This window comes from Moschus berezovskii, chromosome 27, assembly GCF_049115385.1.
Source record: "Moschus berezovskii isolate FMDL1 chromosome 27, NW_MosBer_1.0, whole genome shotgun sequence".
Classification (NCBI taxonomy): Eukaryota; Metazoa; Chordata; class Mammalia; order Artiodactyla; family Moschidae; genus Moschus; species Moschus berezovskii.
Genome location: NC_142486.1, coordinates 11,831,551 through 11,850,939, shown reverse-complemented (window position 1 = coordinate 11,850,939; position 19,389 = coordinate 11,831,551). Strand labels below are relative to the sequence as shown.

General features: G+C 36.2%; 1 protein-coding gene across 9 annotated transcripts in view; it reads right to left on the bottom strand.

Moving 5' to 3' along the window:
• The window catches only part of AUTS2 (activator of transcription and developmental regulator AUTS2), a 1,225,668-nt gene that overhangs the window by 653,166 nt on the left and 553,113 nt on the right, over positions 1 to 19,389 (bottom strand). The gene's annotated exons all lie outside the window — the stretch shown is intronic.

Genomic DNA, 19,389 nt, shown 5'->3' with positions numbered 1-19,389 from the left:
ATAGACTGCTGTGTCACAAATTGTCAGGATCTGATTTAGAGGCCTTGCTTTTGTCAAGAAAGACAGTTGGATGTCTGCTTTAAAGAAGTACTGGGAATATTTTCATCAAAGGTTTGAATTGAAAAACAGTGGGAGGTAAATATCTGAGATGCTGCCGAGAAAGACTGCTATATCTCTGCAATTACCATTAACAGAGGACAGCAGTAGTTCAATGAAGTAATTCAATCTGGTGGCCTACATTTTATCAGACAGCAATTTTGAGCTCTGACATAAAAGGCTACCAGAAAAGGACTGGGCTCTTTTGTATGCATTTTCTCTTCCCTAATTCTATAAAAACAGGATGTATTTGCTTCATAAAGGACAATCATGTATCTCTGAACATTTAACAAAGGTCCGTGAGATATTTCACTCATGGAAGTGTGCATTGTGACCTGCTTCAGAGTGAATTTTTGTGTTAGCTGTCTGAGCTAAAGAAAGGTATTACGGTACAATAGGTTGGAGTATTTAAAACACAGGAAGATAAGAAAAGATGGGGACAGATACGCAGGTATCACAAATTGCAGGAAAATAGTCTAAAGACAGATTTATTGAAGTATAATTGAAACATCATAAATTTCATGCATTTGAAATGTACCACGTGATAAGTTTTGACATCTGAACAGATCTGTGAAGCTGTCATCACAATCAAGATAAAGAATCTATCCTTTACCTGAAACATTTAATCATGCGTCTCAGTAAGCCCTCCTTCCCCAGTCTCCCTCTCTGCACCTGCCTCTCCAGGCGGCCACACATCTGCTTTCTGTTACTGCAGTCCACTGGCACTTTCCAGTATTTTATATAAGTGAGTTTGAGCAAGCTCCACAAGCTGGTGACGGACAGGGCAGCCTGGCGTGCTGCAGTCCACGGGGTCACAAAGAGTCTCTCAATTGAGAGACTGAACTGAGACCTAAGTGAAAATATACTTAAATCTCTTTATCTATAGCTTCTTTCAGTAAGCATAATTATTTTGAGAATCATGCATGTTGTTGCCTGCAACAACGGTTTGTTTTACTTCTGAGTAAGATTCTGGGGGCTGGGGGTGGGAGGGGGATGTGTATATGTACCATAACTGTTTATTCATTCAATTGACCATGGACATTTGGACCAGTTTCAGTTTTTGATAATTACAAGTAAAGCTGTTATGAATACTCATGTAAAGTTTTTGTATGGACATGTGCTTTCTTTGTTTTTGGGTAACTAGTGGAATGGCTAGATCATGTTGCAGATATATTTAACTTTTTTAAAAGCTCCCAAACTGCTCTCCAAATTGATTGCTCCCACCAACAATGCTGAAAAATTCCAATTTCATCACATCCTCGCCAACTTGTTATGGTCAATCATTTTATTACATGCATAGTAATAACTGATATCTGTAATGACTAAAAATATGAACCATCTTTTCATGTGCATATTTGTCATCTGTGTATCTTCTTTCATGAAGTGTCCATTTAAATCTCTGACAATATTTTAACTAGGTTGCTGGGGTTTTTAATTACATAATATTGAGTTTTTAAAAAATACATTCTGAGTATGTCTTTAATCAAATATATGCTTTGCAAAAATGTTCACATAGCCTGTGGATTACCTTTTCATCTTATCAGTGACCTTTGAAAGATGTGGTCACTGGGTATAAAATTCTAGGTTGGCACTTTTTTTTTTTTTAAAAGCATATTGCTCCATTTTCTCCTGACTTCCATTTTTTTCTGACAAGAAATTTACTGTCATTCTTATCTTTGCTACCCTGAGCTTAGGTTTTTCACTTGTGTTGGTTATTCTGTCTACTTAAGACATTTTCTCTTTCTCACTGGTTTTGAGAACTCTGATTATAATGTGTCCTATTTTCCTTATCTGCCTATAAAGTGTCTTTTTTTTTGCATAATAGTTCCTTCACATTTCTTGGGCTTTTACCTGTAGGTTATAGTTTTCATAAGATACTGAAAAATTCCAGACATCATTTCTCTCATATTTTTGTCTCCTTAGGGATTCCAAGAAGATGTACGTTCGGCTGTATGAAGTTGACACACAGCCCACTGGTGCTCTATTCATTTATTAAATTTTCTTTTCTCTCTGTGTTTCATTTTACACAGTCTCTATCCCTCTAACTTTTAGTACTCTAATCTTTTCTCCTGCAGCATCTAATCTGCTGTTAGTCACTTATACTTTTAATCTCATGCCTTGAAGTTATTTCTAGACGTTCAATTTTGTCCTTATATTATTTAACTTTTTAAACATATAGAACAGAACTATTCTATAGTAACTTTATTAATGTTCTTGGTTGCTAATTCTAACATGTACATCACATCTGGGTCATTTCTGATTGACTGATTTTCTCATTATGAATCATATTCTCTCAATTCCTTGCAAATCTGATTATTCTGAATTAAATGCAACATAATTATTCTAGGATTCAATTACCTTCTTAATTGGGTGCCACATAATTATTCTAGGATTCAGTTAAGTTGCTTGAAAAAAGGTTCATCCTTTTAGATCATTTAAAATGAATATTAATTCATCTAAAATGAATTTAAAATGAACAAATTTGAGTCAGTCGCAGTGAGGTGGATGAACCTAGAGTCTATTATACAGAGTGAAGTAAGATAGAGAAAAACCGGTATCATCTACTAATGCATATATATGGAATCTAGAAAAACAGTACTGATGAACCTATTTATAGAGAAAGAATGGAGACACACAAATGGAACTTGTGGACAAAGCAGGGTAAGGAGAAGCTGGGAGAACATGAGAAACCAGCACATTGTGTGTGTGCTTAGCCAGTCATGTCTGAGTCACTGAGAGCCCATGGATGGTAGCCCACCAGGCTCTTCTGTTCAAGGGATTCTCCAGGCAAAAATACTAGAGTGAGTACCAATTCCCTTCTTCAGGGGAATCTTCCTGACATAATGATTGAACCCTGGTCTCGTACATTGCAGGCCTTTTCTTTATTGTCTGAACCACCAGAAAAGCCCCATATATATAATACACTTATCATGTGTAAAACAGGTAAATAGCAGGAATGAGCTATAAAACACAGGGAGTCCAGTCTGGCATTCTGTGACAACCTAGATGGGTGGGATAGGGTAGGGGCAGAGAGGCTCAATAGAGGATATATATATGGATGTATACATGTGTGTGTGTGTGTGTGTGTGATGATATATAGGGATGTATATGTATATGTGTGTGTGTGTGTGTGTGTGTGTGTGTGTGTGTGTGTGTGATGGTATATAGCTTTGTCTAACTCAGTGAAATTATGAGTCATGCTGCCGTACAGGGCCACACAAGACAGACAGGTCATGGTGGAGCGTTCTGATAAATGTGGACCACTGGAGAAGGGAATGGCAAACCACTTCAATATTCTTACCTTAAGAACCCCGTGAACAGTATGAAAAGGGAAAAAGATAAGACACTGGAAGATGAACTCCCCAGGTCAGTAGTGTCCAATATGCTACTGGAGATCAGTGGAGAAATAACTCCAGAAAGAATGAAGATATGGAGCCAAAGCAAAAACAACACCCAGTTGTGGATGTGACTGGTGATAGAAGCAAGGTCCGATGCTGTAAATAGCAATTTTGCATAGGAACCTGAATTTTAGGTCCATGTATCAAGGCAAAGTGGAAGTGGTCAAACAGGAGATTCTAAGAGTGAACGTCAACATTTTAGGAATCACAGAACTAAAATGGACTGGTGCTAAGTTCTGCTAAGTCACTTCAGTCATGTCTGACTCTGTGTGACCCCATAGATGGCAGCCCACCAGGCTCCCCCGTCCCTGGGATTCTCCAGGCAAGAACACTGGAGTGGGTTGCCATTTCCTTCTCCAATAAAATGGACTGGACTGGGAAAATTTAACTCATGGGACCATCATATCAACAACTGTGGGCAAGAATCCATTAGAAGAAATGGAGTAGCCATCGTAGTCAACAAAAGAGTCTGAAATGCAGTACTTCGATGCAATCTCAAAAACGACAGAATGATCTCTACTCATTTCCAAGGCAAACCATTCAATATCACGGTAATCCAAGTCTATGCCCTGGCCAGTAATGCTGAAGAAGCTGAAGTTGAATGGTTCTATGAAGACCTACCAGATCTTCCAGAAATAACACCCAAAAAAAGATGTCCTTTTCATTATAGGGGACTGAAATGCAAAAGCAGGAAGTCAAGAAGCACCTGGAGTAACAGGAAAAATGGCCTTGGAGTCCAGAATGAAGCAGGGCAAAGGCTAATAGAGTTTTGCCAAGAGAACACACTGGTCATAGCAAACACCCTCTTCCAACAACACAAGTGAAGACTCTACACATGGACATCACCAGATGGTCAACACCGAAATCAGACTGATTATATTCTTTGAAGCCAAAGATGGAGAAGCTGTATAGAGTCAGCAAACCCAAGACCGGGAGCTGACTGTGGCTCAGATCATGAACTCCTTATTGACAAGTTCAGACTTAAACTGAAGAAAGTGGGGAAAACCACTAGACCATTCAGGTATGACCTAAATCAAATCCCTTACAATTATACAGTGGAAGTGAGAAACAGATTCAAGGGATTAGACCTGATAGAGTGCCTGATGAATTATGGACAGAGGTTCGTGACATTGTATAGGAGACAGGAATCAAGACCGTTCCCAAGAAAAAGAAATGCAAAAAGGCAAAATGGTTGTCTGAGGAGGCCATACAAATAGTTGAGAAAAGAAGAGAAGCAAAATGCAAAGGAGAAAAGGAAAGATAAATCCACTTGAATGCAGAGTTCCTAAGAAAGCCTTCTTCAGTGATCAATGCAAAGAAACAGAGGAAAACAATAGAAAGGGAAAGACTAGGGATCACTTCAGGAAAATTAGAGATACCAAGGGAACGTTTCATGCAAAGATGGGCGCAATATCAGACAGAAACAGTATGGGCCTAACAGAAGCAGAAGACATTAAGAACAGGTGGCAAGAATATACAGAAGAACTATATTAAAAAAGATCTTCACGACCCAGATAACCACGATGGTGTGATCACTTACCTAGAGCCAGACATCCTGGAATGTGAAGTCAAGTGGGCCTTAGGAAGCATCACTATGAACAAAGCTAGTGGAGGTGATGGAATTACAGTTGGGCTATTTCAAATCCTAAAAGATGATGCTGTGAAAGTGCTGCACTCAATATGCCAACAAATCTGGAAAAGTCAGCAGTGGCCATAGGACTGGAAAAGATCAGTTTTCATTCCAATCCCAAAGAAAGGCAATGCCAAAGGATGCTCAAACTACCACACAATTGCACTCATCTCACATGCTAGTAAAGTCATGCTCAAAATTCTCCAACCAGGCTTCAACAGTACATGAACCATGAACTTCCAGATGTTAAAGCTCAATTTAAAAAAGGCAGAGGAACCAGGGATCAAATTGCCAACATACGTTGGAGTATCGAAAAAGAGAGTTCCAGAAAAACATTTATTTCTGCTTCATTGACTATGCCAAAGCCTTTGACTGTGTGGATCATAACAAACTGTGGACAATTCTTAAAGAGATGGGAATACCAGACCACCTGACCTGCCTCTTGAGAAATCTGTATGCAGGTCAGAAAGCAACAGTTAGAACTGGACAAGGAACAACAGACTGGTTCCAAATAGGGAAAGGAGTACGTCAAGGCTGTATACTGTCACCCTGCTTATTTAAATTATATGCAGAGTACATCATGAGAAATGTTGGGCTGGATGAAGCATAAGTTCCAATCAAGATTGCTGGAAGAAATATCAATAACCTCAGATAGGCATATGACACCACACTTACAGCAGAAAGCAAAGAAGTAAATAGCCTCTTGATGAAAGTGAAAGAGAAGAGTGAAAAAGTTGGCTTAAAGCTCAACACTCAGAAAGCTAAGATCATGGCATCTGGCCCCATCACTTCATGGCCAGTAGATGGGAAAACAATGGAAACAGTGACAAACTTTATTCTGGGGGGCTCTAAAATCATTGAAGATGATGACTGCAGCCATGAAATTAAAAGATGCTTACTCCTTGGAAGAAAAGCTATGATCAACGTAGACAGCATATTAAAAAGCAGAGACATTATTTTGGCAACAAAGGTCCGTCTAGTCAAGGCTATGGTTTTTACAGTAGTCATGTATGGACGTGAGAGTTGGACTATAAGGCAAGCTGAGGGCAGAAGAATTGATGTTTTTGAACTGTGGTGTTGGAGAAGACTCGAGAGTCCCATGGACTGCAAAGAGATCCAACCAGTCCATCCTAAAGGAAATCAATCCTGAATATTCATTGGAAGGACTGATGTTGAAGCTGAAACTCTAATACTTTGCCCACCTGATGCGAAGAACCAACTCACTGGAAAAGACCCTGATGCTGGGAAAGATTGAAGGCGGGAGGAGAAGGGGACAACAGCAGATGAGATGGTTGGATGGCATCATCAACTATATAGACATAAGTTTGAGTAAACTCTGGGAGGTGGTGATGGACAGGGAGGACTAGCTTGCTGCAGTCCATGGGGTCGCAAAGAGTTGGATACGACTGAATGACTGAACTGAACTGATATATATAAACTGATATATATGATAAAACTGATATATATAAAATCATGACTGATTCATGTTGATGCACAGCACAGACTACCACAATACTGTAATGCAATTACGCTCCAACAAAAAAAAAAAATTCACCTCTAAGGTAAATATTGATTTAAAAAATGTGTTAAGGGAGATTGCAGCAATGCTCAGTTTAATTATTCCTCAATACTGAGTTAAGCTTACTATGTACATGACCCAATGCTCCATGAATCTGGAGGTTTTCCCATCTTGGTAGGAACAGACACTATTACTGACTATATGTGAGTGCCAGACACTGTTCTTTTGGATAATTCATTCCTCAGCCTCAAGCAATTTCTATTCATGCATGAGCTGAAAAGGACTCTGCTTAATAATGGAAAGGAATCCTCTGGTCGTTCTGGAACTCCTAGAACTAGCCCTGAGTCCTAGAACTCTACCTTCCTTGTTCTTTGTAGATTCTCAGTATCTTCTAACGCAGAGAAGTGTGCTGGGCTCCACCTGGTACCTCAAAGCTACCTCCCAACCCCACATGAAGGTCTGAATTTCTCTTGAGACAGTAAGTTGAGACAGTCATAAAATCACCACATAGATTTCCTGTCTCTCAGGCACCGCTGTCCTTCACTGCCATAAACCCGGTGTCTTGTAAACTTCTGTTTTATGTCATCTTTTTTCTGATGGGATAGTAGATTCAGTCCTGTTTACTCTATATTGGTTAAAAGCGCAAATCTCTTCATAAGTATTTTTCTTTGGATATCCTACCATCATCCAGCAAATTATTAATTAATTTGATTAACTATAAGTATCAAGAGGGCAGAGACTTTGGTTTACTTACTGTTACTATATCCACAGAAACTAAGAGAAGCAGGCACATTTGTTAAATTTTCAATGCTAACTACAAATGCACACTGTACCACAGAAAAGATTCTGTAGAAAGGTGCCAAAACATCAAACGCAGATGCCTATCACTTAAAACATTTGAGAAGCAATAGAAATTCTAACTTGCTAGTCTTCTTTGTCTGTTTATCTGCTTTGAGTACAAATAACGGAGAAATTTACATCCACTTGGGAGAAGAACAGCTCTTTGCATTTTCCATCAGTGAGATTTCTGTGTGCTTCTATGTTTACTCTTTATACACACCTAAAATCTTAGAATTGGAATAATAAGCTCTTTATCTGTAGATCTAAATATCTGTAATTCAGAAAGGCCTCTACTTTAATATGTATAACTGTGTAATGTTTTCCTACCTCCATATGGTATTAATAGGAAGTTTATAAAGTCTCTAAAATTAAAAGAGTTCTCTTATGGCAGGCTACTGAGTATAAATAAGGTCCTACATAAACTAAATATTCCTAAAATTACCAGAAAGCAAGAAATTAAATTTCTAATACTTTAAATGTGGTAGATTAAAAAATAATTCTTACATAAACAAAGTCAAAAACATTTTCCAAATCTAAGTTCACATAATTTAGGTGAATACCTGCCAAACAAGATCAGTTTAATAAAATTTGGTGTAATAAAAAACAGCTATGTATTCTTAGTGTTTTATCAGTGTTAAGTGTAATACAAGTGCATATTTTAATTATACTTGTCATGTCCTTCCCAAATATATACAGATTTACTGCTCAAATAAGCTACATTATTTCTCCTCTATGTTCAGGATTACAAAAACCTTAATTTGACTGAATTGAATCATTATTCTAATGAACTTCATTCAACAGTAATTATGTTGTTGCAGTATGTTAGTTTGAACATAATTTCCAAGATCTTTAAGTAACTTAAAACCTGAAACTAATATTAAATTGAGTTCTTCAATGGACATTCATTACTTACCTAGGCCATATGTAAGAATGAATACTGAAATATTGATTACTAAATCTACTTTTAAATATATATGGTTTCGGATTTTATTTTTATAAGCTACAGAGAGGCTGAATATTTCAGTTAATGAACATGTTCATTTTTGCTAGGAGACTGTATAAGGGATGTGTATGGCTGTAGAAAATTAGTTATGTTTATTCATGATCTTTGCTAAAATGCTAATATGTGACAGGCAATGCACAATTATCCACCCCTTCAGGTTTTTTTCCTGTGAATAAGTTAATTACTTTAGTTAAAAGTTATAATACAAAAAGTTGACATTATATTTAAGAACAATGATTTCTAAATATATATATAACTTTGCATGTTGAAATTCTAAGTGCTTTAGTTTTCAAGGAAAAGAACACATTTGCCCTAAAGTAGCGGTTTTGAAGATTTTTGGTTTCCAAACACCCTTTCAACACTCAAAACTCACAGAGGACCTCAATCAGCTTATTTTGTGTGGGTATCTGTGTTTGTGTATCTGTGTGCGCATACTGAAAACTGAAAATACATTAAATGCTTATTTACTCATTCATTTCTAACTAGCAATAATGAACACACTGGACATTAATAACGTACCAGTACTCTTGCCTGGAGAATCCCATGGAGGGATGTAGCCCGGTAGGCTACAGTCCATGGGGTCGCAAAGAGTCAGACACAACTGAGCAACTTCACTTCACTTCAGTGATATTATAGAATTAATCCTGACTTTATGGAACCCATAAAATTAATCCTTAAGTAAGGTGTCAGTTTGTTCCATAAAATGAGTGTCATGAAGACAAAACTTGATAAGTGAATTTTATTTGCATTGGTTTGTAATCTTTGAATATGAAAAGTAAAGAAATGTGTTAAAATCTTACCAACGTTTGTTTAATTTTAAGAGGTTAAAGTTATACTTTTGTCTAAGACCTTTTTGCTTGTTTGCTTGCTTTGTTTGCCACAGAAACAACTAAGTTTTCTTCTTGGCTACAATATTCTTATGAACTCCATCAAATTTTCCACTTTTGAAATTATACATGCTTATTTAACCACAACCTTGATTTACATCTCTGTTATTTTACACATAGTTTGTTGTTTTCCTTTGATGTTTCCTTTTAAGCCCTGCACCCAGCAACAGGCTAGGCTAGAGTTCTTGTTTAGTTGCTAAGTTGTGTCCTACTATTCTGCAACCCATGGAGTGTAGCATACCAGGCTCCTCTGTCCATGGGATTTTCAAGGCAAGAATACTGGAGTGTGAGGTATTATAAATAACCAAGACTTCAAGGGACAAGCTCATGAGGACAGGCTTCTCCTGTCATTACTTTAACAACTTTAAGAGCAGATCAGTGGGCTGAGTCAGGATTTCCAGAGCCTGTTTTAGTTGAGAAGCAAAGAAATTCATAAGATTAATAACCTAAGATCCAGTGGAGCAAGAATGAATTATATAGGACTGAATGAAGTGATGAAGGTTCATCAGTTGGTTTTTTTTATTTGTTTAAAACGTCATTGATTCTGTTTTAATGTCCTGTTTTCTGTTTATGTTTTTTTTTATTTATCTATACTCTGTAACAATAGATTCTGCTTTATAAACTAAAATATTTTTAAGTGATATCTTATTCTCACTGACCTCTCAAAATTCAGAAACTCTGAGTCTTGTTACTTTTCATGAAATGAGTTATTTTCAAAGATTCAATAAGAACTGGTTTTCCTATTTACTAGAATATGCCTAGAAAAATTCCAAGGTCTTGTGTGGAATGCCATATTTGAGGGTAATGCTTATTTAATCAGATATAATTGGACACGTTTAAAGAATCAAGGTTGACCTTACAGAGCCATTAATAACAAAATCCTCCTAGTCTTATAACTAGGGAAAAAATGTGACTTCCTGGTGGGTCACTGTGGGATATTTAGGAAACTATAAGAAGAAAGAAATTCACCCAAATATACAGGTACTGCAGGTGGTGGAGAAAGTTTCCCGAGTTTGACTTTTCAGACTCAAGACAGCAAGTATTAGAGACTTCCAAAAGTACAGTATGAACTTCAGACAAAATCTTCCAACAAAAGAAAACTTTAAAATGTTTATATATAAATTGACAATCCTGCTGTACCTATGTAAATAATCACACCAAATCTAATGAAATCAATCTTTCTTCAGACTATTTTTTTATGAAACAGTGGAAGATTTGTGCTTCAAAGGAACACTATGCATTGTCTACAGTGAACTCTTCAAAATCGTTTTTCTCATTTCATATGAACCAATTTCCATCCCTATAAATTATAGATATGTGACAGCAATGCAAAGTAATTTTTATCTACAATCAAGCAAATTCTGTCTTGTCACGTTGAGGCTCAACTGACTGCCCTCAAAGCCAGTTCTGTTTTCATTTTCACATTCATTTCAATATTCCTCATCTACAATTTTGTTTGTTCTTTGAATTCGGAAAGTTATAATCTCTACCCAGTTTCTTCATTACTAATTAAATGAAATCTTTGAAACTTGTACATTTTATAACACATGAGAGTCATGATTTACCTTTGTTTTGAAAATCATCTCTTAACAAACTAATCAACTATACAAAATCTTTAACACCCTCAGATTCTATTTTCTATCTACAAATACTCGTCAACTCTTTCCTTGTGTTAAGGGTGTTACATTAGAAATTTTTGTTTAAATTCTCTGAAATTCCTTGACTCTCTCAGACAAAATATCACTCACATTTGGAATGTTTAGAGTCCAACGTTTTAATGATTTGCAAATGTGGACTATATCCAAAAATGAAAAGAAAGAGGTGGTTTTGATAGTTACCAACTCACACATATGCTCACATGCACAGTCTTAAATTTTTAAATAAAATTGAATCACTGATCCTAAATTGCATATCAGATTATTTCATGCTCTGAAACTGTGAGTGATCTTTATTAGAAGCAAAGGTTTCTTCCAAAATATAAGAAGAGAGCTGTGCCCACAGAGAAGTACAGAGCACTCATTTTTCAAGATTTGAAGCTGAAACCCTAAGAAGCAGAAAGCTGTGTATGTGACAGCTTAAATGCTTGTAATCAAACTAATTGGCAGCACAATGACCTGGAATAAGCTTAAAAGCACTATAATAAATGTTTAGCAATCAGTGAGGCAACCCTTTATTATTCAGGCTCACGTTTTGCAGTTTTATCATCTTACAGGATGAAATGGGGGGGTGGGTTGGAGAGCAGAAAATAGGAGAAAAGGAAAAATATGTAAATAATTCTATTGCTTCAAAAGAGTAAATGAACCAAGAGTGAATCTATTGCTAAATGATGGGAAGAGAAGTTAAAGTGTAAAAAATTAGCCTAATGACTGAAATCAGGAGTAAAAACATTAAATGAGCTATCTGTTGCCTAAAGAAATCCTCTGTACATACAAACTGACAAGAGTTAGAAATACAGATTCTATTCACAAAAATGTAACGTATTATAGGGCTTCCCAGGTGGCTCAGTGGTAAAGAATTCTCCTACCAAGGCAGGAGATGAGGGTTGATCCTAGGTCAGGAAGATCCCCTGGAGAAGGAAACCCACTTCTATTCTTGCCTGGGAAATCCCCTGAACAGAGGAGAGAGCAAGGCAGGCTACAGTCCACAGGGTCACAAAAGAGTTGGACACAATGTAGTGACTAAACAACAACAAACGTATTATACATAAAACTCACTGGATAATTTTCTCAAAGAGAGGAGTACCTGGACCCCTAAAAGTAATTCTAGCAAGAACTTACCCAATCTTCTTCCTGCCCTCTACAAACATAAAAACATCCTACCCAAAACTTGAGAGTCTTCACATAAGTATGACAAAGAAACTATGTGGCAGAAAAATTATCAAGTACAATTAAAGGTCAGATTTCAATAGATATTTAAATAACTCTTGGACAAGTGATACTATAGCAAGAAAAGAAAAGATACAGACAAAAATTTGTTAAAACAAATGTGTTTATAATTAAATCAGGTGGTAACAACAACTGCAAAGTTCTCTCAAATTATACATGTGTACAACTAAAGTCTAGGAACATGTGTCAGGATGACTCCTCAAAAATGTCTTGAGAAACTTATTAAGAATCAATGTTTCTAGGTTAGCTGAGGTGAAGGTGTTGAAACTGATACTTTTGAAAAGCAAAAACCTTCCCAGGAAATACCACACTTGTAAAAAAACACATGGGTCAAAGGAGAAATCTCAAGATAAATATTTTCAACTAAGTGAAAATAAAAATATAACATCCAAATTTGTGGAGTACAGTGAAAGCAGTCCTAAAGAAACTTTATACCAATGAATCCATATATTAGAAGACTGTTTTAAAATCAATAATCAATGCTTCCACATAAGGTAACTAGATAAATCAGAGCAAATTAAATCCTAAGCAGAAGAAAAAAAATAAATACAAATTGGAGGAGAAATCAATGAAGTTAAAAACAGAAACTCAATAGACAAAATCAATAAAACCAAAAGCTGGTTCTCTGAAAAGTTCAAAAAAAAAAAAAATCAATAAGCCTCTATCCAGGCAAACTAGGTAAAAAGAAAGGAGGCATAATTTATTAACATTGGGATCAAAGTAGAGACATCACTACAGATCCTATGGACGTTAAGCAAATAATAATATAATGAAGAACTCTATGCCACAAATAATATAATTTGGATGAAATGGACCAGTTCCTTGAAAGACACTTCTGTTATAACTCAAGAAGAAATAAGTAATCTGAATAAGCCTGATTAAATAACTTGAATCAATAATTATCTTCCAAACAGAAAGCACCAGAACCACATGGGTTTACTGGTGAATTCTATCAAACACTGAAGTATGAAATTATACCAATTCTCTACAATCTCTTTCAGAAGGTAAAAGAAGAAAGAATAGTTTATAACTCATTCTATGAGGCCAGCATTACTTTAATATCAAAACTGGACAAAGACATTAGAAAAAAACTACAAATCAGTATCTTTCATGAACATATATGCAAAAATCCTCAATAAAATATTATCAAATCATACCCAACAACGTATAAACAGAAATACACATCAGAAATGAGTAGGATGCATGCCAGAAAAGCAAGAAAAACATTTGAATACTAATTAATGAATCTATCACATCAGCAGGAGACAAATCATGTGATCATATCAATAAATGAAAAAAAAAAAAGCATTTGACAAAATCAATACTCATTAATGATAAAAAGCTGTCAGCACACTGGGAATAAAATGAAACTTCCTATCCTTGATAAAGCGTATCTACAAAAAATCTACAGCAAGCATCATACATACTGGTAAGACTCTCAATGCTTTTCTGTAAAACGAGGAACAAGGCAAGAATGTTTCCTCTCATTACTCCTTTTCAACATCAAACTGGATGTCCTAGCTAATACAAAAAGACCAGAAAAGAAAATAAAAAATAAATAATTTGGGAAGGAAGAAATAAAAATGTCTTTATTCACACATGAAATAATCACCTGTGTAAAAAACCCAAAGGAACTATTAAATGTTCCCTTTGGAAATAGTAAGTGGAAAGAGTAAGGTTTCAGGAAACAAGGTTAATATTACAAAGTTTAATTACAATCCTATAGGCCAGCAATTAACAAGTGGAGTTTAAATTTTAAAACATACTATCACTTACATGAGCACCCCCCAAAATAAAACATTTAGTTATTAATATAACAAAGTACACACAGGATTTACATCAAGAAAACAATTACAAAACTCTGATGAAAGACATCAAAGAAGAACTAAATAAAAGCCCAGAGATGTTCCATGTTCATGAACAAGAAAATTCAATATTGTCAATATAACACTTCTTCCTCAACTCATCTATAGATTCAATGCAATTCCAAGCAAAACACCAGCAAGACATTTTCTGGATATCGACAAACTGATTTTAAAGTTTATATGGGTGCTTGGGGCTGGTGCATGGGGATGACATGGAGGGAGGATATGGGGAAGAGGGAGGTGGGAGGGGGGTTCAAGAAAGAGAACACATGTACACCCGGGGCGGATTCATGTCAATGTATGGCAAAACCAACTAATATATTAATGTAAGGTAATTTGCCTCCAATAAAATAAAAAAAAATAAAATAAAGTTTATATGGGGAGGCAAAAGACCCAGAATTTCCACTTAAATGCTGAAGGAGAAAAACAAAGTTGAAGAACTGACAAAACATAACTTCAAGACTTACTTATAAGTATCAAGTAATACTACTTGTTTATAGTAATCAAGACACTGTGATATTGGCCAACCCCTCCCCAAAGAAACAAACAAAAAAATCCAGACAGATTAATGCAACAGAACTGAGAGACAAAAACAGACACACATAAATAGAGTCAAATAATCTCTGACAAAGAAGCAAAGGGCTCTTCTTTGCTTACCAATTATAGTCCCCACCATGCTACTCTCAGTTTTCACAAGTTCAGCTTTTTAAGATTCAACATGTAAGTGGTACCTTATAAGCTAATTAAAAACAGGCAAAGGACCTAAACGAACATTTTTTCCAAAGAAAGACAGCCAACAGGTAGATGAATAGAGGCCCAACATTATTAATCATCAGAGAAATGCAAATCAAAACAACAAGGTATCACTTCACAGATGTTCAGATGGCTTTCATCAAAAAAGACAAGATAAAAAAATATTGGCAAGGATGTGGAGAAAAGGGAGGAGAAATGCTGTTAGTGGAAAATGCAATTGTGAAAAACAGAAAAGGAGTTCACCACAAAATTAAAAATTAAACTCATATGATCTAGCAAACTTACTAACTGCACACTCACATTCACTGCAGCATTATTCACAACAGCCAAGATACAGAAACAGCCTAAGTATCTGTCAATGGATAAATGGATAAAGAAGTTATGACGTCTGAATAATAACATATATATATATGTTCTTATATATGTTCAATATATATGTTATTATTCAGACATGAGAAAGAAGGAAATTCTGCAATTCACGACAGCCTGGATATACATTGAAGGCATTATGCTAAGTGAGGTAAATCAAACAAAGACAAATACTGTATGATATCACAGGGTGGTCTGTGAAGTCTCTTCTTACCCAGAGATTTTGTAACCCTCAGACTACATAAAATAAAAATAATATGTCTATTTTAATTAACAAATTGGAAGTTGGTAATTTAGCAACAAATAGATGCAAAATCTTGTAACTGTATTGTGTGTCTGTACAAACACACCTTAAAGCTTTCATTTGGTCATGATGTTTAATATCTGGTTAAAAGAATACTGAATTCTCTAGTTTTCTTTGCCTCTCAGAATGCATTAACGTTTCTTTAGTTCAGAGAAGTAAGGTTGTCATATCACAGAGTTAGTACTATTACCCAAGTCATTTTTTAAATATATTTTAAATGAATTCTAAAGGAACCAAATTTCTTGCCTCATTTGGGTTTAGGATTGAGATTCTAACTTGCTATGATTCTCTCTGCACAGGATACAGCCCTACCTTCCCTCTGCAAAGTCAGGACTATTTCTCACAAAAGTAGGTTACTTACAGGAGCCTCTTGCAAGAGATAAAATGTGAATGCTTTCCACAGAGACTAAAATGGCAATGGAGAACTTTGGAGAGTTATTTGAGAAATGTGGCCCACCGTGGGCTTGAGTGAGTTCTTCCTTGCCTCTGTAATGCTACCTACATCATTCAGATTCTCCCCAATTTCCTTCTGGAGCATTTCAGTGGTACTTACAGTCATTTGTTGGTCTGGGCAAGATTTTATGAGATGCGATGAACATATGAAATATTAGAAGTACACTGGTAACCACAGCCGTTATGCCTTGCTGCATTTTTAATGGCTCCTTAAAATCAGAGGCCACTACACACAGCAGCGCATTTAGACAGGAAACACTGTGATTATCTGGCTTCACCACTCCACTGCAAATATGTGAGTACATTACAGTTTATAAGCCCCTAATAGACAGTCATCACCCTTGGCAAGGCTTCCACTCTAAGCTACAATCTGAATTTATTACCAGGGAGTGGTCAAGAGAGACTGAAAGTTTTTTTTGTTTGTTTTGTTTGCACCCTATAAACCAAATATCAAAAATATGAAAGAAAAGAAATCACGTGTAGTATATGTAGTATAAGGCAGGTCCTTTTAACATGACTGTTAGTGAAGCTAATTATAACAAGAAAATTGGAGATCATTCATTAGCCTAGTAAACAAATTAGGTTTGTTAACAGTGATTTATAACGCCAATCTTTGGGTAACTGTGTTGGTCTTTTCAAGTATACATGTATTGGACCTGACAGTTTATTAACTGTGCTGTATCTAAACAGCTTGTCACCAGGGCACATTTGTTAAAACGATATTGTGTTTTAAGTGGATAAACATTTTTGCACAAGCAAAATGCATTTTAAATGTTTGGCTTCTGAAGTCAAGTACTAGGAGATAAGTGAAGTGTCTCAAACCATCTAAGACTCCAATAACTCTTGTTTACTGCTAGAGCTGACTAGAGGAAAATGTGACACTTGGAGTTAAAACAGCACTTTTCCTTTTTAACAAGCCCCAGTTGTGTTTTAGAACCTCTTTTCAAATGGTACTCTTGGTATTTCACCAAGCTCTAAGTTCCTTATGCAATGGATTGGGAAGCATTTCATTTACAATTTCAGGAAAAATATTTTTTAAAGCAGTTAAGCAAAGGAATGAGTCTTTGATCTGAAAGATTCTTCTGATTGATAGTCCATAAAACTCCAGGCCAGTTAAATCTATCAAAATAAAGGTTGTGTGGGTAGTCAGGGTTAAACCTTGGGGTTTCACACTGCCCATGGTTTAGTTTATATTGCTCATACCAACTCATTCAACATTTCTGTAATTTGGAAATCCCCAACAAGGATAAGACAATCTCCCTTAAAGCCAATGCTGGGAAACAGATTTTAAAAAAATAAATAATGCTACTTTCTGAATTCCATGACAGTGACCTGTACGTTCCCTCTGGGACTGTCAATGCGCTTTGCTTACTTTGCTGAAAGCTTTATACTGCATCATCTCTATGACCAAATAGGGATATACTAGCTGTGGGACAGAATAAGCTTATAGCCTATTTCTATGTGCTTATGTAACTGAAGAACGCAAATATAAAAACACTGTTCACTACTGTTAATTTCAAAGAAAGGCAGACTTGGTCACTCAACTGAAGAGCCGTGTTCATTAAGCAGTAAGGGGACTATGGCCTTGAACTCCTGTGTCTCAGAGGACAGCAGAGAAAGGCAGCAAAGTCAATCAGAAGGGCTGATCCCTGGGGCAGACACTTAGATGCAGGGCAGACAGAATTACGGATCTTGGAATATAGAGAACCAAAGGCCCTTTAGCAATTATCCAGTCCAGTGGCTGGTAAAATCTTTTTTTTCCCCTCAAATCATTTTCTTTTCTCAAATTATATTTTTGAAAATGATTTACTTTCTCCAAGTCTGAGGGACCAGAGAAGGGAGGTGAGAAGACAGGGAGAGCAGGCTGAGGGCTCGTTCCCACATCCAGGAGGCACACCTGGGTTTTCATTCTACCTCCATAATTAGTTTGCAACAGCCAATCACAAAGATTCCTGTAGATGTTTAAACATACTTACTCTATTCCCTCACAGAAAAGTTCAGAAAATGAGAATATTATGGGATTGGTGGCAACTGGAGACACCAACTCATCCTTTCTGTTTATTTTATTCACCAAATTTCTGGATTACCTTGTACTTCACAAGGAAGGTAAAAATGGTATGGAGACAGAAGACAATTTCCACAGGATGAGCAAGAAGAGTCATCCCACTTCACAGATTCTACAAATGATGAAATCTCTGCTCACCCAAATTTAAACTGTAATGTTCACTTAATCAGAGTATGTCGCTCATGGCTCATAGACTCCATTCTGGAAATCAGAGTGTCAAAAACCAATCAAAAACATTTTTTAAAAGGTAAGAGTGGGAAATAGAAAATAGAATTATAGTTTTAGTCTAAGTCCCTTGAAATTAGAGTTTACTGGTGACTATGTTGAAGAATCTGTCAGAGTACAGCTATAAAGCAACCCTCCAGTATAAATAATTCTGTGGTTCCCAATCTTAACAAAATACAATACTTAAGTGTAGATTCTAGTTTTGTTATTTTCTAGGAGGCAAATATAGCTCAGGGTAGTATTTTAAAGGTTACAGCTTAAAATGGTGGCAAATTTACCATTTCAAAGGACAACTGATTTCATTTGCTCAGTGTCTCTGCATAGTACACATACAGCTCCAAAATCATTAGCAATTTCCTAGATTTTAAGGTGACAGATAGGTTCCAGGCTTTTGTTTTATTATTATAATCAGAATAATATATTCATTAAATTTTTATATTACATATCCCATAATTAACCATTTAGTGACCTTGTACTCACTTTGGATACAGAGAATCTTCTGAGGCTGTCTCAAACGTACTTAGGTGAATTACTGGGTAACTATTAGGGGTCACTCAGTCCATTCTAGAGGAGATCAATCCTGGGTGTTCATTGGAAGGACTGATGCTGAAGCTGAAACTCCAATACTTTGGCCACCTCATGCAACGAGTTGACTCACTGGAAAAGACTCTGATGCTGGGAGGGATTGGGGGCGAGAGGAGACAGGGACGACAAAGAATGAGATGGCTGGATGGCATCACCGACTCGATGGACATGAGTTTGAGTGAACTCCGGGAGTTGGTGATGGACAGGGAGGCCTGGCGTGCTGTGATTCATGGGGTCGCAAAGAGTCAGACATGACTGAGCGACTGAACTGAACTGAACTGACTGAGGGATATTATTGAATACATGAACAGTCACATCTCAAAGACATTTTGTGATAAGGCCACAGCTGACTTTTCAGGACATACTGAAGTTGTTACAGGGTATTACTCGTTTAATGTAAATTTAAGTTTAGGTGGCAATGTTTTGTTTTTCTGTTAATTTGGCCACCTCTTTTAAACTATCATTGAAGATAATTAAATTTCTAACTATGTACTCTAACTTCCAAACTCATT